This window comes from Puma concolor, chromosome B1 (assembly GCF_028749965.1).
Source record: "Puma concolor isolate L17-30 chromosome B1, mPumCon1.1.hap2, whole genome shotgun sequence".
Taxonomy (NCBI): Eukaryota; Metazoa; Chordata; class Mammalia; order Carnivora; family Felidae; genus Puma; species Puma concolor.
In genome coordinates, this window is record NC_141670.1 from 176,192,987 (window position 1) to 176,218,912 (window position 25,926).

The window sequence follows — 25,926 nt, forward strand, 5'->3', positions numbered from 1 at the left end:
AAGGTCCACAGTGATTGTTACAAATGGTGCAAATTATTCCAAAAGTGAACCTCAGCCAGATAATTAACCGTTCCTCGCCAATGCTTCATATTTCTAGAACTTTCCATTTTTGGTAAAAGTCACCCTCCTTGCAGTTTCCAAGTTCAAAGTCTACAGTGCTGACTATAAACATGACATAATTATACTGGGTGAAAGGATTTTGATTTTCCTTGCCTCTCCTTTTTAAAATTTTCTTCTGACACGAAGTAAAGAGGACCTACAGGACCCAGCAGTTAGAGGCCAGCCCAGAGGCTGTTTCTTCATCACAAACCAGGAAATGCTGGCTCTGAGAGGCATCAGCATCACGACTGTTCCGATTCTGAAGTGCAGGAAAAGAGCAAGAAAAATCAGCCTAGCAATGACCTGTCCCAGGCAGAAATTCTCCTTTCCCCAATAATTAGAGACACTGCACACAACAGATTCCCGAGAATCAGACCCGGATTATAACTCCTACTGAGTTCATCTATTCTCTCTTTCTCTGCAGCACAAGCTCTTTCCGGTGGAGGCAGCAAGGTATGGCTCTCTTGGCAGCAGGGGCCCCAGAATGGGGCACAGTCATCCCACGTATCCATCCGTGGGTAGGTGCTTCAGTGCCCTTTGAAGATTATGTTTTCTTTTTTTTTTTTTCAACGTTTATTTATTTTTGGGACAGAGAGAGACAGAGCATGAACGGGGGAGGGGCAGAGAGAGAGGGAGACACAGAATCGGAAACAGGCTCCAGGCTCCGAGCCATCAGCCCAGAGCCTGAGGCGGGGCTCGAACTCCCGAACCGCGAGATCGTGACCTGGCTGAAGTCGGACGCTTAACCGACTGCGCCACCCAGGCGCCCCGTGAAGATTATGTTTTCTAAAGTCTCATTCTGTCTCAGTTTGCTCACCTACGTGGCATAAGAGATTTGTGTCAGATGTGCAAACTGCCTTGCATGTGTTCCTCTACCAAGGGCAGGTGAGGGGAACAGGAGAGGATGAGGGGGGCAGAGCCCCGGGGCCAAGTCCCTGCAGCTGTAGCACTGTCGGTACGTGGGCGAACAGGAACTCAGGGCCGTGGGAGCCACAAGACTCTTCACTGGGCTCTGGCAGGCATTACCCTCAACACATTTTCAAACCTCAACTTGGGACTCTGGATCTGATGCACGAGAAAGAGAGAAAGAAAGAGAGAAAGAAAGAGAGAAAGAAAGAGAAAGAAAGGCGGGGGGCACTGACACTGGAGCATCCATTATGTGTTTGATACTATATACTCACTACCCCCATTTTCTTCCCAGCAACACCGTGAAGTACGTACTACTAGCTCCATTTCATGAGTAGCAAGCTTAACTAACTCACGTAAGTTTCATAACTGTAAGTGGTAGGCAAGGGTTCAGAGTTTAAGCTTTTGTCATTAACACCATGGAGTCTTTATTTATTTTATTTTATTTTATTTTATTTTTTTAAATTTTTTTTTTTTTTCAACGTTTATTTATTTTTGGGACAGAGAGAGACAGAGCATGAACGGGGGAGGGGCAGAGAGAGAGGGAGACACAGAATCGGAAACAGGCTCCAGGCTCTGAGCCATCAGCCCAGAGCCTGACGCGGGGCTCGAACTCACGGACTGCGAGATCGTGACCTGGCTGGTCGGACGCTTAACCGACTGCGCCACCCAGGCGCCCCAACACCATGGAGTCTTTAACATGACAGGATGTATGCAACCAAGCCTATTATTGTGGGGGTAGGCAGGGAATATGGGATACAGGAGGTCAACGCACTTGGCCTTGCCATTCACAAAGGGCCTCAAGTGTAGACTCTTGACCAGTATCTCCAAGGACACACCCAGAACTATACTGACAGGCTTGAAAGAATGTTCATCACACAGCTTTGAACTTCAGTCTTAGTTTGCTGTAACAATTCACTTGTAGTTCCCTATGAATTAATACTTAATCTTGAGAATAGGAAAATTCTATCACCTTTATGATTGTGTGCAAGATCACACATTTGTACATGTAAGCATTTAAAATATTAATATTTATAATCTTGCTTTGTTATTATTTTACTACTTTAATATACTGAAAGCCTCTCTCAGTGTCTCTCAGGCAATGAAAGGGACCCAGTTACAAAATTAAGTAACTGGGTCCCTTTCATTGCCCGAGAGACGCTGATCCTATGCTATAGTTCCAGAAAAACCAGGTTGTAAGTTCGCCATTAAAATGCAAAAGTAAACATTAGGGAATTACCTTAAGAGAAATTCTTGGGTTGGGGGTCAACTCTCACCTCTTGTAGAGATTTCACTATTTGTGATTCCTTAAGTATCTGTATCTTAAGAACCTTAATAACTGATATCTTATGGATTATATACTTTATTTTTATATTTTTTTTAATGTTTATTTTTGAGAGAGAGAGAGACAACGTGAGCAGGAAGGGGCAAAGAGAGAGGGAGACACAGAATCCAAAGCCGGCTCCAGGCTCTGAGCTGTCAGCACAGAGCCTGACGCGAGGGTCGAACCCACAAACTGTGAGATCGTGACCTGAGCCAAAGTCGGACACTTAACCGACTGAGCCACCTGGGTGCCCCTGGATTACAGACTTCAAATGGGCACAGGTAAACAATCAATCACCAGTAGCAATGATGCTACTGGATCTCCAGCTTCTGGGCTTTTCTTTCTCATGTAGGGAGGCAAGAGCCGTGCAGCCCAGAGCCTATCACTCTCTGCTCCAAAGCTGGCCTGCCATACCATGAGTCACAGCGACTACCTGCGGTAATAGGAGGAACTTGAACATGTCAGTGAAGTTGTCCTCTAAATTTCTTCCATTCTAAAGCGAGATTTGTAAAGGATTTTGACACTCTGGTTAAGCTACTGGTTTTAGCAGAGAGACAGAGAGACAGAGAGAACAAATGAATGACTATTAAATGGCTGTGAATAAAAATTAAAGTTAAAATCACAGCATTTGTGAGTTGGGAAGTCCCCAAGAAAAAATATTAATCTAACCCAGTTGTATTACAGATTAGGAACTGAGGTCCTGAGAAGATAAGTGGCCGTCCGTATAATTTTTGCTAAATCATGCTGCTGTCCTTGTAGAGATCCAGAGCAGGGTTTAGGTCACCTTTTGTTGGTAAATAAAATTTTATTGGAATACAGCTCTACCCATTCATTCATGACTTGTCCATGGCTGCTTTTGTGCCACACAGTAGGGCCGATACTCGCGACAGACGTCAAACGACCTGCGAAGTCTAACATATTTACTATCTGGCCCTCTATAGAAAAAATGCTGACTCCAGCTCTCCAGGATAAACAAAGTCTGTGAGGAGGAACCAAAGGGTGCCGGCAACCATGCGAGCAAACTTGGAAGTGGATCTTTGGAGGCCTGCCAACAGGTACCTGAGTGAGCGTGGAAACAGATTCTCCAGGTCTTGTCCAGCCTGGAGATGACCATGGGCCTGGCCGACGGCTTGCCTGCAACCTCATGACAGATCTTCAGCCAGAGATGCCCCGTTAAGCGGTGCCTGGGTTCCTGACCCACAGAAACAAGAAACAAATGTTTCTTGTTTTAAGGTGCTAATTTGGGGATGATTTGTTACACAGCCAATGGATAACTAATGTAAGTGCATCTGTTTAGTTGGGCTCACCCTTTCAAGGTGAGCTAAATTCTATCTCTGAGATCAAAGTCTCATTGTGATTTGCTCTGTGAGGACTTTTGGACCCTTGGTCCCCAGCTCCAAATGGAGTTGGCACATCAGTGCACTGTGCCAACTGGTCACTGCAAGTCTATCCCATGGCCACGTGGTCCGTTAAGATGTCTGTCTGGCGCTGTGTCTTACTCAGTTTTGTAATCACAGAATCTGATTTAGCGCCTAGTAATCATGATAGAATAATAATACATACTTATTGAGTGCTTACTGTGTGTCAAGCACTTTATGTCCATTGTCTCATTTTACCCTTTTAACAACCCTGGGAGGTAGTACTATTTTTAAGCCCATTTAACAGGGGGAAAGGCAAAAATTACATACGTTAAGGAACTTGCCTTATACTGGCTGACAAGCAAGCAGTAGAGCCAGGACTTGAGCTCTGACAGACCCTGAAGGGGCCACACTCTACTGGGATTCTGGGTCCCCAGATACGTGGTTCTAGTCATGGTACTGCCACAGTTAACCGTGGACTCGGCAAAATCGCTCATGGAGAGGAAACCAATTTCCTCACCCATAATGTGGTGGTGATGATGATGATGATGCCCCTTTCCTATCTCTCAGGGCATATGTCCTAAAATAGTGACTTTTTTAAGTTCACGGTAATGTGGACCCAAAATAAAGTGACTTACTGATCTTTTGACCAAACACCCCTTAGCTGGGGCAGACCTGAAAGAAGAGGAAAACAAGCAGAGGGTATTTAAGGGAAGAGCCTGAGGGAAGGGCAAAGGGCCACTGAAATCCATTTCCTACCCTTTCTCCACTTCCTGTTCTTCCCTGTCCTGCTCTTGGCATCACTATGGCTCCCAGCCCATCTGCAAAAATCCCCGAAACAACGGTGGGTGGAGGTTGTCAGGTTAATGAGAAGAAATCCTCAATTATTTCAAACACAGCTCATGCGTTTATGCTGTGGGAGCTGTTTTTTTTTTTAAGTTTATTAACTTTTTTTTTGAAAGACAGAGACATACAGTGTGAGTGGGTGAGGGGCAGAGAGAGAGAGGACAAGACAGAATTCCAAGCAGAGCCTGAAGCAGGGCTGGAACCCAGGAAACATGAGATCATGACCTCAGCTGAAATTAAGAGTTGGACACTTAACAGACTGAGCCACAGAGGTGCCCCTACACTGTGCGAATTAAAAAAAAAATTTTTTTTTTAATGTTTATTTCTTATTGAGAGACAGAGAGACAGAGCATGAGCATGGGAGGGGCAGAGAGAAGGGGAGACACAGAATCCAAAGCAAGCTCCAGGCTCTGAGCTGTCAGCACAGAGCTGGATGCGGGGCTCGAACCCATGAACCATGAGATCACGGCCTGAGCCGAAGCCGGACACTTAACCGACTGAGCCACCCAGGCGCCCATACACTGTGGGAATTTTAACTGAGACTGCATATGAACAGTCTTCCCTGGAAAGAGATATTTATATTTATAGATATTTGTATTTATATTACATGGCTGACTGTGACTTCTCACTCCATCTCGGCCTCTTCTAGAAAGGAAAGAGTGCTGGATCCCTCTAGGCTGGTTTAGCTCTCACTGCAGGCTCTGCACATCTCATACAAGAGTCTGAATTTTTCACAGTTGAGCCCTTGGTATGTGGAAGAGTGCCTGAAATACAAAAGGCATTCAAACTTTTTTTGATGAATAAAGGAACGGATTTTTACCTGCTTCTATGCTGTTCTATGCTAGAATGTAAATGCCATAAAGTAGTAGGTATTCAATAAATATTTGTCAAATGACCCTAAAAATCTGGCCTCATACTATTACATTCAGGGCAGTGTTATCAGATTAAAAAAAGTAGAGTTCAAAGAAGGGTTTCAAGGTTAAGAAGACACCTGACTCTGGTCAAGGCCCCAACTGTGGCCATACTAGAATGGATGCCCAGAATATTCCTGAACATGAGTTCCTGTGACTTAAATTCTTGATGATGTCAAATTGCCAGTGTGGCAGGAGAAGGATTCTCTATCTATTCCGTGTGGACTGCAGCCAATGATTTAGGATTTAAATTGTATGTTTCTTGGAGCAGTGATTTTTCAATAAAGAAAAAAGACTGTTACTTCTCTATGGACTTATTTCATCTTGCTTCCTTAAATGTCACCCAAAACCAACCAACCAACAAACAAGCAAACATCAATCAACATTGCTTCCCACCAACCGACAAAATCCAAAGAGACAAACACTTTGTCAGGGTTTCCTTTCAGCATTATTTGTGATGAATTAGGTAAAATGTACATCCCAAGAAAACACAGAACCTGACATAGCCTTAATCATAAAACCAGAAAAACAATTCTGTCTAATAATCACCAGGAAAATGTGCACTGTAAGTATTTCCCACCCTTACTTGGCAATCCACATACTTTTCTAAGAGAACCAAAGAACTCTGCAGACTTGTTCTGTCTCCATTAAGACGACCATTCAGGGGCACCTGGGTGGCTCAGTCGGTTCAGCGTCCGACTTCAGCTCAGGTCATGATCTCGCGGTTCGTGAGTTCAAGCCCCACGTCAGGCTCTGTGCTGATGGCTCAGAGCCTGGAGCCTGTTTCAGAGTCTGTGTCTCCCTCTCTCTCTGACCCTCCCCCGTTCGTGCTCTGTCTTTCTCTGTCTCAAAAATAAATAAACATTAAAAAAAAAATTAAAAAAAAAAAGTTTAAGATGACCATTCAAACCTAAGTCAAATTTATATTGCAGTCATTTTCATCCCTCTACTTAAGCATTCCTCATCCTATCTAAGCAATTTCCACAAGATATTGGAAGGGACCTAGTTGTTGTTTTTCCTTCCTTCCTACCTACTTTACTTCATCTTTTTTTCATTAGTAAATATTAGATGTTCATAATAGTAAGGTGAAAAGCATGGTAGTTCTCTAAATTTTGCATATTAAGGTTTGCTCAAAGAAAATAAAGTTCGGTCAAAGAAAACTTGCTTCTTTGGAAGCTAAAATCAACAGGGCAGCCCCACCTTGTATCGTGTGAGATGTTATGCAGAAACACGCTTTGTAGAAACAGTCCAAAACCAATTAAAGTTGGTTTAAGTAACCGAGAAATAAAAATATATTCGTGACAATCCACAGATTTCTGGCGTATTTCTAGAGGGTGGTAGAGGGTAGAAGTAAAACAAAATCAGAAACTGATAAGCTCTTAACCTGCTTTTAATTCACTCAACTCTGTAAATGTGAGACTGGCTTAAATTATTTTTTTTCCATCCTTAATGTTTCCTTAGTTTGATATACTAACACATAATGTATATTAGCTTATTGTCTTCAGGGGGTAAATATCCTATTGCATAAGCCAGAGGCCGCTGGAAATGAGTCCTATAATCTTCATTAGCGAAAAAAGGTACACGTACACTCAGCAACAATGCATGACATTTCAGGAGACACTTATCTGTAACCTAGTTTTGGGTATTTAGAGATTTCTCGACCGTGTTCCCTTTCGCTGGGAGACTATTGCAGAAAATTCCATACCAGGAGCAGTCGGCGTGCTTGTTAGCTTCTCTTTTTTAACAACAGGATAAAAAGCTGTGTAACTATTTCAATTACGTTCAAAATGGTGTCCGTGTTCGGGGCGGGAGGGGAAAGGCCTGAATCTTGCCCTGTGGTTCTGGCAGGTGCAGGGTGCAGACCAGTTATGCCCTGCAGGCAGTGTCATTCTGGCAAGTATTTAACAACTGGTTCTATAGAAAAACATGTCTATCATAAATAAAGGCTGTGTGGAACACTGTTTGTATATAATAATAAAATACATTCTTTTTATTATAAATTCCACGTAGGCAATTGGTTTTCACAGAATGCTTTCACAAGGTTTTGCCAGACTCTTCCATCAGTAATTTACTCGCGGCTACAACGGGTATAGTCCTGACATGAATGTTAGTTGATAGCATTGTTTAGCAAGGTAGACGAAAAGTGAAACAATGAACACGTGTTGGAATTTCATGTCTGTTAATGACACAAGCAAATTCTTTTCTGAATCAGAGAATAATAGTCTTTTGAACACCGGAAGAAAAAATTTCTTCAGGGTTTTTTTGTGCTATTCCCATGTAACAATTACAGACTCAGCAAAGTTCCATGTTGCATATTGAGTTAACATTTTATCATATTTTTTAAAATAAATTTTATTTATTTTGAGAGAGATTGTGTGTGCACGTGCGCACATGAGTGGGGAAGGGGCAGAGAGCAAGGAGAGACAGAGAATCCCAAGTGGGCTCTGCACTGTCCATGTGAAGTCCAGTGTGGGGCTGGAATTCAAGAACAGGGAGATCATAACATGAGCTGAAACCAAGAGTTGGATGCTTAACTGACTAAGCCACCCAGGTGCCCCTCTTTATCATATTTTTAAAAAAAAAAATTTTTTTTAACGTTTATTTATTTTTGAGACAGAGAGAGACAGAGCATGAGTGGGAGAGGGTTAGAGAGAGGGAGACACAGAATCCGAAACAGGCTCCAGGCTCCGAGCTGTCAGCACAGAGCCCGACGCGGGGCTCGAACTCACAGACCGCGAGATCATGACCTGAGCCGAAGTTGGCCGCTCAACAGACTGAGCCACCCAGGGGCCCCCTTTATCATATTCTTAAGTGTAGTCGAGCAACAAAACCTTAAGTTGAGCTCTGACTTACAGTATTTGCTAATTCTATGGTGTAAATGCTCCTGTGTCTGATTTCGAGACAGAGGTTAAGTCACCCAACTCAAAGTTGGGAAGAGATGTACAGCTGTAAACCATTTTACGGTATTTCTACCACACAGACACAATAGACGTAAATATCCTCAACAGCACAGAAAACAAAAATAATTCGCAACTGATGAGCTTTGAGTATTTGTTACTTTTGTTTTCAATAGAAGTTTTTTTGTTTTGTTTTCAATATAATTATACTTTAATACAATTTAATTTTGAATATCATCTCACAAGAGTTTTGAAATTCCAAAATTCTACAGCCAGTCCCGGCTGGCTCCAGCACAAGGTATCAGGGTCCTGAGCCAGAAGGGCAAATGCTTTTCATAGGCCATTTTCTCTCAGCCACACACCAATAACCTCCAATTAACAGTCACCCTAAGACCCAACTTCCCCTGCTGTGAGTTAATCAGTCTCAAGAGGTGGATGTCTGGCCTTAAGTTCTCAGTAGAATATTAACATTTTGGGAGGGAGAAAACGACTTCAGGAAAGTGACATGACTTTGAGGCAGTACGCATTTTCCTCACCTGTGGAATGGGAACAGCACCGTTACTAGGGTTGTCCTAAGGAACAGAGCTAACTGCGTGCAAAGCTCCTGAGTAATGCCTCAACTACAGCAGATGTGGAATAACTACGTGTTGATCATTAAGATGAGGGCAGAATCTCCGTAACAAACCTTTCTTTTCTGGACACACATGAGTCCGTCAGGCAAGCTGCTTCCTTTCCCACAGAGAAGCAATTTCCAAATATGATTGAGTGAAAAGCGAGTTTGAGAACAAGTCCAGTCACGGTCAGATTTCTTGAGTCTGTGGAAGATTGTTACCTGGCTTCCCAGGATCACCATTTCCATCTCTTCTCCAGAAACATGGGGGGGAAAAAAGTGAGGGCAAATTTGCAACCAGAGACTTTTAGCAAGGACCCAAGGGGTAACTTCTGGCGGTCAATATTTTACGTCAGAATCATGGGCTAGAAGTTAGGGAGACTCATTTGCCTCCTGTGAAATCAGCACAGACAGCAGTAGTTTTGGGAGCATGCTGTTTAGATAAAGGATAAAATCTTTTAAAGAGTTTTTGATACTCTGAAAAATGTGGTGCTGTAGACCATTTATCCTTACTTTTGAGACTCCGGGCCTCTTTAGATCCTTTCTTTTTTTTCCCCCTTAAAGCATTTTAAAAAAACAAAGTGAAACAATATAAATATAAAAAGGCTTAGCTTACCTTTTGAATATAAGGAATTGGGGTAATAATACCTATCTTACAGGTTTGTTATGCTCAGTGAACTAAGGGACTTAGTGCATGGCACGTATGATGTGGTATATGGGGGGTGTGGGGGCATACAGCCAACGGGAGCTGTTGTATGTAGCCCAAGGCATTCTTTCCTCCTTTCAAAATCAACTCAAGGTTAACAGGTGGGGCGGGGGTTAGGAGGAGGGGTTGAAGGATAGGGTCCAGACAAAACAGCTATGAAGAGGTCACCTTCCTCCTGTCTTCTACGTGGTTGGATAAGCAGGTTGAATTGGTTCCATTTTTCCCTCTCTAGAAGACAGTATTTTCTTCCAAGAATAAAAGGACAGCCCTGTCGTGATGGTTATTAACTAGGTCAAATCTCAAGGAAGTCAGAGATTCTAAAATCTCACTTGTCCTGTTATTTTATGTAGATTTATAAACCCTATTCTTTATTCAGATTTCAGGGACACCTAGGATTAATTGACAAGCCACAGGCAATTTCAGCAAACACTAAGCGTTTTGCACACAGAGATCATAAGGGAACAACCAGGAGTCAGTCTCGCCTTAAGATAGAAGATATTTAGGGGCACCTGGGTGGCTCAGTCGTTCAAGCGTCAGACTTCGGCTCAGGTCATGATCTCACAGTTTGTGGGTTCGACCCCCACGTCAGGCTCTGTGCTGACAGCTCAGAGCCTGAAGCCTGCTTCAGATTCTGTGTCTCCCTCTCTTTCTCTGTTCCTCCCCTGCTCACACTGTGTCTCTCTAAAAATAAATAAAGATTAAAAAAAATTAAAAAAAAGATAGAAGATATTTATAGCATCAGTAATACACAATCATATGGTTGGGGAGAAAATACAAAGGAAGGAATACGTGAGTCTCAAAGCAAGACATATTAAAAAAGAGTGGCTGTAATGTAAAGTACCTACATCTGTAATAAATATACTTATGTGGCACATTATTGAAGACTATTTGATAATGTGTTTCTGGGGAAATCACAGAATTTAGTCTAGAAACACTTGAAGGTATAAGGTTTTTAGATAACATCCTGTTAAATTCAGCATTACTCAAACTCAGTGATTTCAATCTGAGCTGCTATGTCATCTTGTTTCATAAAAACTCAAGCTAGGTTCCTGGGTAGAAAAGATCCTAAATGGAAAAAAATCTCAAAATGTGATAAACCAAATACGAAAAAATTTCAAAATGTGATAAACCAAATATGTCAGAATTAAAATCTCAAACCATGAGCACTGAACCAGATTACCTACACTGAATTTTTGAAATTAATAATATTAAAATGAGTGTGTGTGTGTGTATTTATATGTGCAAACTGAAGCTGGAACCAAGGAGGAAGCTTTTCCCTTCTGGTGGAGTTTATATAATATACACCAGGGCTAAAACTGTTCACGAGAATAGTTCCTTCACCGACAGTATTTTTAAATACTGCATACATACTCCTGTGTCCTTTTATGTGAATTTGGAAGGAATGCAAAGTACATTTACGGGATCAGTCTTTCTAATTCAATCTCAAACTCTTCCTTTCCTAAACTCATCGGCAGCTTTCCTGCCTAGGAGACCGCTTCAGTGAATCTATAAGGGCTTCCTCCTCTCTCTGAGCCATTGCAAAAAACTGTTTTCTTCCTGAAGGATTTTCTCACCAGGCTTTTGACCTCATCAGACCTACAGTGGGGCTGTTCTGCCCGTTCTCCTTTCTTTGTGCCAGAGGCGCCCCAGAAGCTCACATCCCACAGCTAAAATCCTAGCAGGTTCTTAAGACTTTACACAGTTGTGCAATGGTTAAAAACCAAACAGAAAACCCAGCCCTGGGCCCTGCTGGCTGGGGTGTGGCTGCGGGCTGGCCGTGGGGCTGAGGGCTATTGCCTAACAAAACCAAACACTCAGCACTAACTGCTGCCAGGTGCACTGATTACCTGTTAAACAGAAGGACCTAGATACCTTTCCTCCCTGGGGACAGGAGTGAACAACGTGGAAATCCCTTTAGTCAAAGCTCTTCGGGGTCAAATAGTACAGCGCTTTTCAACTATTAGCATTCGAGCAACACCTGGAATAAAAACAAACCAAGTACTAACTTCCGTCTCCGTCTCCCCGGAGCTGATGATCGACAGGATTCCATTTGGTGGAAATGGACAAACTCAACTAAAAAAATTCTGAAGCGAAGCCAGGTATTGCCACTTACATTTAGATATCAGGATTCATACATTATGCTTATCGCCTGATGAAGCTTAATATATCTTGGAACCAAGGCTGCGAACTGACATGAAAAGAAAACCACACAAAAAGTGGGGCGCCTGGGTGGCACAGTCAGTTAAGCATCCGATTTCAACTTAGGTCATGGTCTCTGTGCTGACAGCTCAGAGCCTGGAGCCAGATTCGGATTCTGTGTCTCCCTCTCTCTGTGGCTCTGTCTCTGTCTCTCTCTGTCTCTCAAAAATAAATAAACATTAAAAAAAATTGAAAAAAAAAGAAAACCACACAAAATGTATAACATTTCCATTATTCGTTGCAGTCCTAAATTGCACTGGATCATTTCCAGTGAGCCAGGTAGTGTTTTGATGTCTCCGGGTTTTTGGTCCATTGAGGCACTTTAGAATTTCAAAGCAAATACAGAATCCTCAGGCCCAAACATTTGTAAGATATTGCCATAGATTTTAACAATGGAAAAGTGTACATTCTACACCTCTATGTACCTGTATGTGTCTAGCACTGTGATAGCCATTGTGGAAAAATAAAAAAAGTATATGTAGGACCCACTCTTTCCAAGAATTTTATAATCTGATTAAGAAGCTTCACATGAAGCAATGTGAAGGTAATTGTACATCGAATTCGGTACTGGATTCCAATGGGATAGTATGTGTCGGTCCTCAACGTAGCTCTGCCTGTGTCCACTCTCTGGGCTGAGAATTTACAGGTCTTTTTGCTTTGATGTCTATAGCTTACTTCACCCTAAACAGTATGATGTAAATGTTTCGTTTATTAAACCCTAGCGGTAGTAAAAATTTTACACTTCAGGGGTGATCAACTAGTATCTAATTGGGAAGACCACCCCAAATGCAACTCCAGCTGTCCCCCGATTAAGATATGAGTGAGTGAATGGCATAAATGGGTTTTCATTTGTGAAATTTGTGGCTTATCGATCAGGAAATGAAATGTTAGAAACAGACACTAGCTGGGTGACTTGAGGTTTGCAGGTGGGCTTCCCTGGCCCCTTATGAACAGGGAGCCTGACTCTAGAGAAGCCTGCACTCTGCACCCTTGGGCGTGTTGTCTGAAGCCAGATTCCCGGTCCTGTGACCCACACCATCGGATTCCCTAATTTCTGCTGCCTGATGCTGACTAGGATAGTAACCGAATACTATGTCTGGAATACTGTCAGGTCATCAAGGATCTTTCTTTTCTGCAGGGTGGTGGGACAATAACCTAAAAAGTTAGACAACCAGCATTTCAAGTTTACAAAACCGATACACGTATTGCTTTGTGGCTGCTTGCTAGTAAATGTGGCTTAAAAATACATGCGTGTTGGGGAGGCACCTGCGTGGCTCAGTTGGTTAAGCTTTGGACTCTTTGATTTTGGCTCAGGTTATAACCTCATGGTTCATGAGTTCAAGCCCTGCATCAGGCTCTGTGCTGTCAAGTGTGCAGAGCCTGCTTGGGATTCTCTATCTCCCTGCTTTCTCTGCCCCTCCCCTGTTCTCTCTCCCTCTCTCTTTGCCCCTTCCTTGCTTGTGCTCTCTCTCTCTCCCTAATAAAAAACAAATAATCTAAAATATTATTTATTAATTTATTTATAAATAAAAAAAAAATAAACAAACATTAAAAAAATACATGTGTGGGGAATTTGGTCTGAGACTTGCTCTCGTTGTACCTTGGCAGGGGAGATGTTGGAGAGAGGCTAGTTCTCACCCACCTTAAGCTTTCCTGTGGCTGCCCTTACCTATACTCGAACTAATTCAGTTTGATTTTTAGAGGCTGGGAAGGCCTATTTTAAAGTTAAGTGCAATTTTGGCCCCTACTAACAGGTTATGTGGCTGACCATAAATCTTCTAGGTTCAATTTTACTCCCACTAAATGAAAACAACAGCAGTGACCTCACTGGGTTACCATAAAAACTCAAAGCAATTGTGTACCCAGCAGAGTTAGCTACTCGTTGGTAGCTTCCCTCCTCTGTGTTACTGTCCCATCGCTATTCTTTTCCTGTCCTAGAGGAAACATACAAATGTTTGCAGAATTGAAATGAATAACCTCTTTCTATTGTCCAATTTTAGTGCCTTTGGACTGAACAAATGTTGGAACTGTTAGTTTGGCACCTGTAATTATTCCATCTTAAATCTGGATGTCTTGAATCAGCAGAGAGGCTGGAGTCCTTGGGCCTCTACCTTCTCTTCTCTTTTCTGGGACCGAGCGTCCTTCTTTACCCTCCTGGCACCAAATTCTGCTCCTTCACACTTCTTGGACTCTCCAAGAGTGACTACTGCTTTGGCCTCTGTCAACATCACCTCAGTCATCTGCCTTAGATACACGTAGGAAGAGGGTATCTAGTTAACCTTCACTTCTTAAACAAGTCCTTTCTTCACTAAGCAGTAAAAGGTGAGAAACTACAGCAGAACGGTTATTAGGTGGGGTAGTCAGCCTGCCCACTGGCCCACAGTGGCCTCTGCCTCCTGGTCTGTGTCCCTGCGTAGTTCCCTTCCCACACTGATCTGGGGCTGTCCTGTGGGATGAAAGGAATATGGCAGGAATGATGGTACATGATTAAGTCAAGGCTAGGTTAGGAAAGGCCTTACGGCTTCTGTGATGTTCTCTCCTGTTGTTCACTCCGAGGGAAGCCAGATGCTATGCTGTGACGACACAAGCAGTAAAGAGGCCCCTTGAGGAGGACTTGTGCCATCTTGGAAGTGTAACAGTCAATCCTTAGTGACTAAAACCATGGCTGACAACTGACTGCAACCTTATGATATACCCTGAGCCAAAAATGCCCACTGGGGCCACTCTAATTCCTGACCCACTGAAACCATTGAAGATGATGTTTACTGTTGTTTTAAACCACTACTCTGGGGATACCTTACTGTGCAGCAATAGATAACTGATACATTAAGAATGCATTTCCTGTTCTCAAATGGCCTCATGATGGACATAATCCAATGCAGGTGAAGTATTTTCAAGCAAGAGCCCACTTTGTCCCTCATCTTTACTCTTTCTGCCACTTCCTCTTTTTTGAAATGTCAGTGCTAATTCGGCTGTGAGGGAAGTGCTATGGGCTGAATATTTGTGTCCCACGTTCATACGTTCAAGTCCTAATCCTCACTATGACGGTATCTGGAGGTGGGGTTTCTGGGAGGTGATTAGGGTTAGATAAAGTCAGGAGTGCGAAGCTGCATGGCAGAATGAGTGCCCTTGTGGGGCACCGTCTGACTTTAGCTTAGCTCATGGTCTCGTGGGTTCATCAGTTTGAGTCCTACTTCGGGCTCTCTGCTGTCAGCGTAGAGCCCACTTCTGATCCTCTGTCTCTCTCTCTCTCTCTGCCCCTCGCCTGCATTGTCTCTCTTTCTCTTCAAAGAAAAAAAATTCAAATAAATCAATAATTAAAAAAAAAAAGAAAAAGAATGAGTGTCCTTGTAAAAGGAAGAGATGGGAGATTGATCACTCTCTCACTCTGTCTTGTGCAGGAACCAAAGAACGGCCATGTGAGCACATAACCCAGAAGGGGACCCTCACCAAGAACCTGACCAAGCTGGGATCTTGATCTTGCATTTCCAGCCTCTAGAACCACGAGAAAGAAATGTTTGTTGTTTAAGCCACCCTGTCCGTGGTGATTTGTTATAGCAGCCCCAATTAAGACAGGAATGCTACGTATGTGTGCACATAACACACGAGTGCGTAATTTCCATTTGTGGAGGAAAACACAGATGGCATATACCTCTCCTTTTGGTCTCTACTATACGCCAGGTTCTCAACTTTGAGTGTTGCTCACTCACTCTCCCATCTCTCTCTGCCCTAAGATACAGATCATCACCACATTTTCCTGGAGTATCTGCTTCTTGCTATATGGTCTCTGGCCTTAGCTCTATACCAAAATTGTCGGTACAGAGGTCATCCGGTGTTCAAGCACCAATCAAATGATGTATTTTCAGTCCTCAACTTCTGTTATGGACTGAACGTGTTCCCTCTAAATTCATATGTTAAAGCCCTAACCCCCCATTTTGGCTACCTTTGGAGAAAGAGCAGCTAAGGAAGTAATTAAGGTTAAATGAGAGTAGGATCCTGGTCTGATAGGATTCATGCCTTTATAAGAAGAGACACCCAGAGAGCTCTCCTCTCTCTCTCCATGCACAAGCTTAGGGCCACATGAGGTTAGAGCAACAAGACAGCCACAGCACATCAGGAATAAAGTTCTTACCAGAAACTGAACCTCCCTGGGCCCTTGATCTTGGACTTTCTAGCCTCCCAAACTGTGAAAACACAAATTTGTATTTAAAAAAAAATTTTTTTTAATGTGTATTTATTTTTGAGACACAGACAGAGCATGAACAGGGGAGGGCCAAAAAAAGAGGGAGACACAGAATCCAAAGCAGGCTCCAGGCTCTGAGCTGTCAGCACAGAGCCCGACACGGGGCTTGAACTCACAACCGTGAGATCATGACCCGAGCCGAAGTTGGATGCTTAACCAGTTGAGCCACCCAGGCGCCCCACAAATTTCTATTTTTTTAAGCCACTCAGTCTCTGATATTTTGTCATGGCAGCCCAAGCTAATACAACCTCCGTGAACTCTTTCAGCAACTGCTAACAGACAGAGCAACCTTTGGAAATTAGACTTCATTTTCAAATCAGGTGCTGGCTCATGGTGAACATAAAGAACTTATTTAACTTATCAGAGGCTTTGTGATCTTTGTTATAAAACGTAACGGGATCCATTTCAAAGAACTGTGTGAAAAATCCATGACTTTCTGGGGAGAGAGGTTACTGCCCCTTGGGGACACTTGGCTATATGGGAAGGACATCTGGAAATACATGGGGCGATTAGTGTTTTAGTGTCTCAGTGACAGGGCACTAATAGCATTTAATGTTTACGTGCTAACCAGACTGTGACGCTTGGGCTTGTCCAGCGTAACAGAATTTTTTCTCATTCAAAATGTCAGTGGCACCCCACTGGGGAAAGAGAAAAAATGATAAAGTGACTGCACGGCAGATAATAGATGCCAACATTCACTTTCTTGGCTCTGTCTGTACTTTAAGGAATAGTTTCTCTCACCTGCAAAAAGTTCCCAAGCCATTTTATAAATGAAATACAGTCTTAAACTTTAATCATTTGTGGCATGATAAATCTCAGTCGAGGGGTAGGGGCAAAGAGAGGGTTATAAGCTCTACAGAACAGGTCACAGTGCCATGGACCAAGCAGATATGCAATAAAGTAGTTGTTTGTTGAAAAAGCCTAGAATGATTTTTAAGTTATATGTTAAACAGTGAGAGAGAAGAATTTATGTTCACAGGTGAATTAGGTTTTTGTGTTTTCTGATAAACAATTTTAAAAATCTTTTATTTGGAATCCTGTCATTTATCACAAATTAGAGTGGATAATTACATGTTCTTGGACCTCTGTGGTGTAATATGTTGGTAAATACTATCTGTATTTAAATATGTGTTGGTAGGACATCAGGTAAAGACAGTGGATCCAACATATTCACTTGGGCACCTGGGCGGCTCAATTGGTTGAGTGGCCGACTTCGGCTTGGGTCATGATCTTGCAGCTTGTGAGTTCAAGCCCCTCATTGGGCTCACAGTTGTCAGTGCAGAGCCCCCTTCAGATCCTCTGTCCCCCTCTCTCTGCACCTTCCCTGCTCGTGTGCTGTCTGTCTGTCTCTCTCTCTCAAAAATAAACGTTAAAAAAAATACTATTCAATTTTGGGCTACTCCTAAATCTTATTAAAACTAAAATAATTATATGTGTGTATGTACATGTGTCTTTTTAACAACAGAATCAGGAGTGGTGACAATGACAGCATTTTGAAAGCTAGGAAGCAGGCGGACAGTGGCCACTCATCTGGTGGACCTGAGAAAGCTAGGCCAGAAGCTGCAAGTGGACAGATGAGCACCACCGTTTACACTGCAGGGTCATCAAAAGGCTCAGCGATTGGTGGTGACTGGTGGCAGCAGGTGCCTCAGGCAGGGGGAAAGCTGGGGCCAGAACGGTGGTAGTGGTTGAACTCTGTTTAAGAAGCAGTTCACACTCCCTTCCTTCCCTTACTGTCATCTGCGTGACAGCACCTCAGCAGGAGCCTGGAAGTTTATCCTGCAGAGGGGGCAAAACCAGAAGGTCTCTGAACTGTGTACTGGGCAATGTTCAGGGTGGGACATCACATCAAGATAGGAGGATTCCTACAGTCTACTCCCCACGCTCATCTCCCAAACGCACACTGGCAGACAGGCTCTTACCCTCCAGGCAAGAGCTTAGAGGAGTTTTCTTAGAGGATGTGACCAATCCATGGGGAAAGCCCTAAAGATACTGACACTAGAAGTTCCCCAGCAACTGGCTCAGCCAGATCAGTATTACAAGTGACCCTCAGTGAGTGTTCCCTCCCACTCCCTTTCATATTCTGAACTTCAGTTTTTACTTTCCTGCTCTTACATGTGAGCAGAACATCAGTGATTATCAAATAGCCGGGGGAAAACCAGAAACAATCTAGAGGGAGCTGGGAATTATGAGGCAAAAGAAAATTTCAAAAATTATTATTCAAAAACTCATGGATATAAGAGAGTACAGGGTATCATGAAGCAAGAAAATGATGCTGTAAAAAAAAAGGCATTCAAAAAACACCCCCGCCCCCCCAAAAAAAAACTCTTAGAAATGAAAAACATAACCACATATATAAGAACCTCAGTTGAAGGGATCTATGTTGAAAAAGGATAAGAAAAGCAGATAAATAATCAAGGAATTCCAGGAGATCTAGAAAGTGAAGTAAAACACCCACAGGAGAAGAAAACATTAATAAAATGATTCAAGGAAATTCCTCAAAATTAGAGGGTAGATTTTCTAGATTCAAAGGGCCCACCAAGTACCCAGCCCAATGAAAATAAATCCACACCTGAGGTATATTACTGTGAACTTTCATAATACTAGGATAAAGAATATTCAACCAACATCCAAAGAAGAAAATACAGTTATATATAAAGGACTGAGAATTGAAATGGTGGTATACCTTTCAACAGCCATATTGTGAACAAGGAGACAACAGAGCAGTGTCTTCAAAATTCTAAAGGAAAAAAAAAGTTTTGAGTGAAAATGATTTCCAACATAGAAGTCTCTATGCAATCTATCATTCAAGTGGGGAAGTAGAATACAGACATTTTTAGACAGGCAAGTCCTTAAATAATCTTTTCCTCCATATACTTTTTCTTAGAAAGCTATTGTAGGATGTGGTCCATGAATGTTGAGGGAATAAAACAAACAAAAGGAAGACATGACATCTAGGAAATAGGAGCTCCACCACAGGAGAGAAGGGAAGGGACTCTTTCAGATGGTGATGACAAGAGATCTCGGCATAACCAGGCAGAGAGGACAACCAGTCCAGATGAGCAGGTCTGAAGTCCCCGAGAGAGACTTCTACCCAACACCTCATATGAAACTGACAGAATCATGGAACATCTTGAGAGAGTATTTAGACAACTGGTAAATATTTAAGTACTGGATGGATAGTTAAATACGTAAAAAACACATACTCAAAGGGCACGTGTGTGGCTCAGTTAGGCGTCCCACTTCTGCTGAGGTCATGATCTCTCGGTTCATGAGTTCAAGTCCCACATTGGGCTCTGTGCTGACAGCTCAGAGCCCGGAGCCTGCTTCAGATAACGTGTCTCCCTCTCTCTCTCTCTCTCTGCCCCTCCCCAGCTCAGGCATGCGCTCTCTCTCAAAAATAAATAAACAGGGGCGCCTGGGTGGCTCAGTCGGTTAAGCGGCCGACTTCAGCTCAGGTCACGATCTCACACTCCGTGAGTTCGAGCCCCGTGTCGGGCTCTGTGCTGACCGCTCAGAGCCTGGAGCCTGTTTCAGATTCTGTGTCTCCCTCTCTCTGACCCTCCCCCATTCATGCTCTGTCTCCCTCTGTCTCAAAAATAAATAAACGTTAAAAAAAAATTAAAAATAAATAAATAAATAAATAAACATAAAAAAAACCCCACACACTCAAGAAACACAAACATACAAAAATAAACAAGTAAAAAGGAAATTATTAACTCTAGGGATAAGTTGTGCAAGAAAAAAAAAGTTTAGTATATGCCCCATTTCTGAATAGCACATACAATTGACCCTTGAGCAATGCAGTGATTAGGGGCATTGGCTCCCCTGTACAGTTGAAAATCCATGTATAACTTTTGACTCCCCCAAAACTTAACTACTAATAGCTTACTGTTTACCTGAAGCCTTACTGACAACTTTAAACTGTTGATTAACACGTGTTATATATATGTATTGTATTCTGTATGTTTATAATAAAGTAAGCTAGAGAAAAGAAAATGCTATTAACAAAATCACTGGAAGGGGTGCCTGGGTGGCTCAGTCAGTTAAGTGTCCGACTTCGGCTCAGGTCATGATCTCATAGTTTGTGAGTTCGAAGCCCTGTGTCGGGGTCTGTGCTGACAGTTTGGAACCTGGAGCCTGCTTCATGTTCCGTATCTCCCTGTCTCTCTCTGCCCCTCCCTCGCTCATGCTCTCTCTCTCTCTCTCTCTCTCTCTTTCAAAAGTAAATGAACATTAAAAAAAAAATTTAAGAAAATCACTGGGAACAGAAAATACATTTACAGTACTCTATTCATGAAAAAAATCTGCATACAAGTAGACATGCACAGTTCAAACTCATGTTGTTCAAGCGTCAACTATACAGCCAATGTAAACCTTGCATATTTTTCTAATTAAAACCAAGACAGAATTATACCGTGAGGATAGAAACTGATTGTGCATGGTGTGGATAAGAAGAATAAAGAGCTTAAGTTCTCATCATCCATTAGAGAGAGTCCACGTACAATGTCCCAAACTAACACAATCAGGAGGTGGCAATACTTGCTTGCCATGAAGGTATGTGGAGATGATACCAGGCTAAGAGTTGAAAATGGTTTCTTTGGGGAAGAGGAACTAAGGAGCAGGAGACCTGGGACCTGTTCTTTTTCCTGAGAACCCTTGCAGAACTAGGAGATCTTCTAACTGTACCCTACTACATAGCTGTGATGAAAAATTAAAACAATTTAAAGTGCAGTAGTACATAGAGAGCTAACATGGGAGTGCTTTTTCAAAAATAACATCTATGTGATTTTGGTAAATAATATTTTGGGTATTCATTTTCCTTTTTAAAAACATTTTTTTAAAATGTTTATTTATTTTTGAGAGAGAGACAGAGCGCAAGCGGAGGAGGGGCAGGGAGAGAAGGAGACACAGAATCTGAAGCACTTTCCAGGCTCTGAGCTGTCAGCACAGAGCCTGATGTGGGGCTCGAACTCATGAACCATGAGATCATGACCCAAGCTGAAGTCTAACACTTAACCGACTGAGCCACCCAGGCGCCCCTTCATTTTCCTTTTTTTTTTTTTTATAAATTGAAAGGCTTGCATTAAATAATTTATAAGATCCCTTGACCTTTAGTGTGTGTGTGTGTGCGCGCGCGCGCGTGTGTTTTGTATTTCTTTGAACATGTATCTGTACTTGTGAACCCAAACACATAGAGATCTGATGACCAACAGTGGAATTCCTCTGATTATCGTGGTCATTAAAAATGTATCATCCACGTATCTACAAAGACACAATGTGATCATACTGAGTGAACAAAGTGGCACAACCATCTAGCTGATTTGCAGGGAAACATCTGAGGCTGCATTTCTGTCTTCCTCTACCCATGTAAGAGAACACAGGAAGAGACTAAAGTTCCCTGGTATTTAGACTCTGGCCTGTGACGCATGGTGGTGCTGACCTAAAAGTTAATATTTATCCATCGTAGTTGGTTAAAGTCAGCTTGAGGACTTGGTGGGGGCAGGGGGGGAGAGAAGCCCTACAAAGCCGCTTAGAGATTTGTACTAAGACCAACATTAATCTTAAATTTTTTTTTCAACGTTTTTATTTATTTTTGGGACAGAGAGAGACAGAGCATGAATGGGGGAGGGGCAGAGAGAGAGGGAGACACAGAATTGGAAACAGGCTCCAGGCTCCAAGCCACCAGCCCAGAGCCCGACGCGGGGCTCGAACTCACGGACCGCGAGATCGTGACCTGGCTGAAGTCGGACGCTTAACCGACTGCGCCACCCAGGCGCCCCTTGACCAACGTTAATCTTGGTAGCAGAGCCAAGTCAGTCACATCCTCTCTAGTACATGCCAAAGAAGAGCGTGGCTAGGACTACAGACGATACCGACATTAACATGGGGAGCGGGGGATAGAGGGCTCTGAATTCAAGGGAAAAATGAAGACTGCCCCTTTCAAACCTCCCATTACTTCCTAGCTTTGGTTGGTTAATCACCCAATCTGTCTCTGCCTTGGGTTCTTCATCCATAAACTGCAAATGGTAATACCATTCCATATGGTTGTTAGGGCAATTTTATGTGTTAACACCTGGAGAGTACTGAAAACAGTGCCTTGATATTTACCTTCCCTCAAAATAGATGCAAAGAACATAAAAGATTCACAAGGGCCTTAGATTCATGGCATCCTCTCTCTCTCTCTCTTTTTTTAAAAGATACGTAACCTGGTCTTTAGAATAAAAGAAGACCTAGGAGGAGAGAATGTCTCATGACAAATTTGGTAAAGTCAATCTCAAGAAGTCAAGGAACATATTGTTCACTGACTATAATAATCCTGTTTGGTAAAATCTCAGATTACTCATGTGCACTGACGTTTTGGATATGACACTAAAGCTTTCCTTTGGTTGCCAGATGTACCTGGCACCCTGGATTCACTGAACAAACTCTGTGCTAGTTCTGAGTCCAGGAGGATCCAATGGTTGCTTTAGGGACGTCCTTTCATTCTTTTTGGTTATCCTGGGTCTTCAATAATATTTCACACACAGAGAAGATGCCCAATAAATGTTTGTTGAGTTAAAAATGGAAAAACACTTCGGTGTGCCTCTCATAGTCAACAATTACGTAACCATACCTCACAGTCACCCACAATTCTTTCATCGAAAAGTGTAGCCTTATTCTTCTCATTCACTTTTTTTGTTTACACTAAAACTTATATAGGCTAACCACAATTTTAATTGAACCTTAACCATATCACAGCACAGTGTGTATAACGTGCACTAAAAAATAAAGAAGATTGTCACCCTAGAGAAGTGGTATTCTTAAATGGTGAGCTATTTTTGCCTAAAAACTCCCAAAGAGCTATGGTAAAAATCAGACATAAAAATAATATAAAATAAACATTTCCCTCCTCCCCTAAAGTGAGATCATAAGATATATAAGAATTTAGTGTATAAAACGTGAAGAATTTTAAATCATGGATTTTATTTACTTACTTACTATGATAAGAACACAGTATGAGATCTACCCTCTTAGCAAATTTTTAAGAGAATAGCACAGTATTGTTAACTATATAGATCTCTAAAAGTTATTCATCTTGGAAAACTAAAATTTTATACCAATTCAACAACTCTTGAGGTCCCCCTCACCCCGGCCCTTGGCAGTCACCACTCTACTTCACGATTCTATGAATTTGGCTGTTTTAGATATCTCATGTTAGTGCAACCATGCTACATTTGTCCTTCTGTGACTGGCTTATTTCACTGAGCATAATGTCCTCCAGGCTCATTCATGTGGTCAAATTATGGCAGTCTTTTTTTAAGGCAGAAGAGGATTCAATTGTACGTACAGCTATGTATACTTTGTCTATTCATTCATCAATGAACATTCAGGTTGTTTCTACATCTTGGTGATTATGAATAATGTTACAAAGAACATGGGGGTGCAGATATCTCTTCGAAATCCAGATTTCAATTCTTTTGGATAAATGCCCAGAAGTGGGATTGCTGGATCATATGGTAGTTCTATTTGTAAGTTTTTGGGGAACATCCATACTGTTTTCCATAGTGGCTACACCACTTTACATTTCCACCAAGTACACAAGATTCCAATTTCTATCATCCTAACTCTCGTTACATTTTACTTTTTTTTTTAGAACAGTCAGCCTAATAAGCGTGAATGGACATCCTACTGTGGTTTTCATTTGCACTTCCCTGATGATTAGTGGTGTTAAGCATCTTTAAGCATCCATATACCTAGGTGGCCATTTGTATGTTTTTCTGAAGAAATGTCCATTCAAGTCCTTTGCCCGTTTTTGTTTTTTGCTATTGAGTTGTAGGAATTCCTTATATATTTTGGATATTAACTCCTAATCAGATATATGGTTTGCAAATATTTTTTCCATTCTGTCAGTTGACTGTCCACTCAGTTCATTGTTTAGTGTGGAGAATCTTTTTTGTTTGATGCAGTCCCATTTGTCTATTTTTGCTTTTGATGCTTGTGCTTTTGGTGTCATATCCAAGAAATCATTGCTGAGACAAATGCTTTCTTCTTGGACTATTACAGTTTCAGGTCTTATGTTTATATCTGTATCTCATTTTGAGTTGATTTTTGTGTATGGTGTAAGATAAGGGTCCAATTTCATTCTTTTCCATATGGATATCCAGTTTTCCCAACACTATTTGCTGAAGAGACTACTCTTTCATCACTGTGTATTCTCAGCTCTCTTATCAAAGATAAATTGACCATATGCTATGGACTGAATGTTGTGTTTGTGTTTGTGACACCCCACATGCATGAATTTATTTATGAGCTTTCTATTCTGTTCCATTAGTCTACTTTTCTGTTCTCATGCCAGTACCACACTAGCTTAATTACTGTAGCTTGGTGATATATTTTGATACCAGGAAGTGTAATGCCTCCAGCTTTGTTTTCCTTTTTCAAGATTGCTCTATTCTGGGTCTTTTGTGGTTCCATACAAATGTTAGAATTGTTTTTCTTTTTCCTATAAAAAATCCCACTGGGATTTTGATAGGGACTGCAATGAATTCATAGATCACTTTAGGTAGTATGAACATTTCAACAATATTAATTATTCCGATCCATGAACATGGGATATCTTTCCATTTATTCATGTCTTAATTTCCTTCATCAATACTTTGTAGTTTTCAGTGTAGAAGTCTTTCACTTCTTTGGTTAAGTTTATTCAGTATTTTATTATTTTGATGCTACTGTAAATGGAATTATTTTCTTAATTTCATTTTTAGATAGTTTGTTGTTAGCACAGCTGATTTTTATATATTGATTTTGTATCCTGCAACTTTACTGAATTTATTAGTTCTAACAGGTTTTTGTTTGCCTGCTTGCTTTTTGGTGGAATCTTTAGGCTTCTCTACATATAAGATCCTGTGACTTTTTATAATTGCTTCATAAGTGGTGCTGGGACAATAGGTTATTCAGAAGAAGCTAGATCCTGAATTACATTATATGAAAACAAAAAAAAACTATTGGAGAAAAATATAAGCGACTATTTATCTAATTTAGGAATAGAGGGCCTTTCAGTTACTAAAGGTCTGGAAGAAACATCAAGAGGAATATTAAAAGATTAATAGATTACATAAGAAGTAAACATTATTCACCTTAAAAGACACTGTTTACAAAAATACAAAGACCAAATGAAACAATATTTGACACAGACAATAAAGGGTTACTATCCTTAACTTTAAAAGGATACTTAGTGCAATAGTATATTTATTAAAGACACCAATATAAAACAAACAAAAAACAAAGGACATGATCAATTAACAAAAGACTAAAATAACAGCCAATGAATATGAAAAATCATTCAACTATAGATATAAATAAATGTAAATCAATGGATAACATTTTTGTCTAATAAATTGGCATTTTAATTTTTTTATAACAGCTAGTGTTAAAGAACCTTTAACATGTCAACAACTTTTGCTCCAAAATTCCAATTATTACAGTCTAACAAAAAAAAACATAATCAGAGAATCAGAGAGGTGACCAAAATCTCTGAAAAGGGGTGGTCCACTTAGTTTTAATTTTTAATACTATCAGATATTTTAAACAACTTTAATGCTCAAAAATAAAAGTATCTTTAATTAAATAATGACATATTCAGAAATTAGAGAAAGAAAAAATACCACTAGGTGAAAATAAAGCAGGTATTTATATAAAATGTAACTTCAATTATTTTTTTAACAATTAATAAATGTGAATATAAAGACATATGTAAATAATCAAGGAGAATATACCCAAATGAAAACAAAAAGCCACTTTAGGATAGATAGGATGAACTCGTAATTTTTGTGCAAATTGACTCA

At 41.3% G+C, this 25,926-nt stretch overlaps 1 protein-coding gene across 3 annotated transcripts in view; it reads right to left on the minus strand.

The window, feature by feature from the left end:
* The window catches only part of PGCKA1 (PDCD10 and GCKIII kinases associated 1), an 88,832-nt gene that overhangs the window by 27,128 nt on the left and 35,778 nt on the right, over positions 1 to 25,926 (minus strand). The window contains exons 2-3 of one of the 3 annotated variants that reach the window (XM_086705254.1): positions 18,786 to 18,839; positions 15,989 to 16,040 (exon numbers count right to left, since the gene is read on the minus strand). The exons of 1 other annotated variant lie outside the window; for it this stretch is intronic. The gene's annotated coding sequence lies outside the window, so the exon portion shown is untranslated. The remainder of the gene's footprint in view (positions 1 to 15,988; positions 16,041 to 18,785; positions 18,840 to 25,926) is intronic. One more of the 3 variants, XM_086705251.1, reaches the window with a different exon arrangement.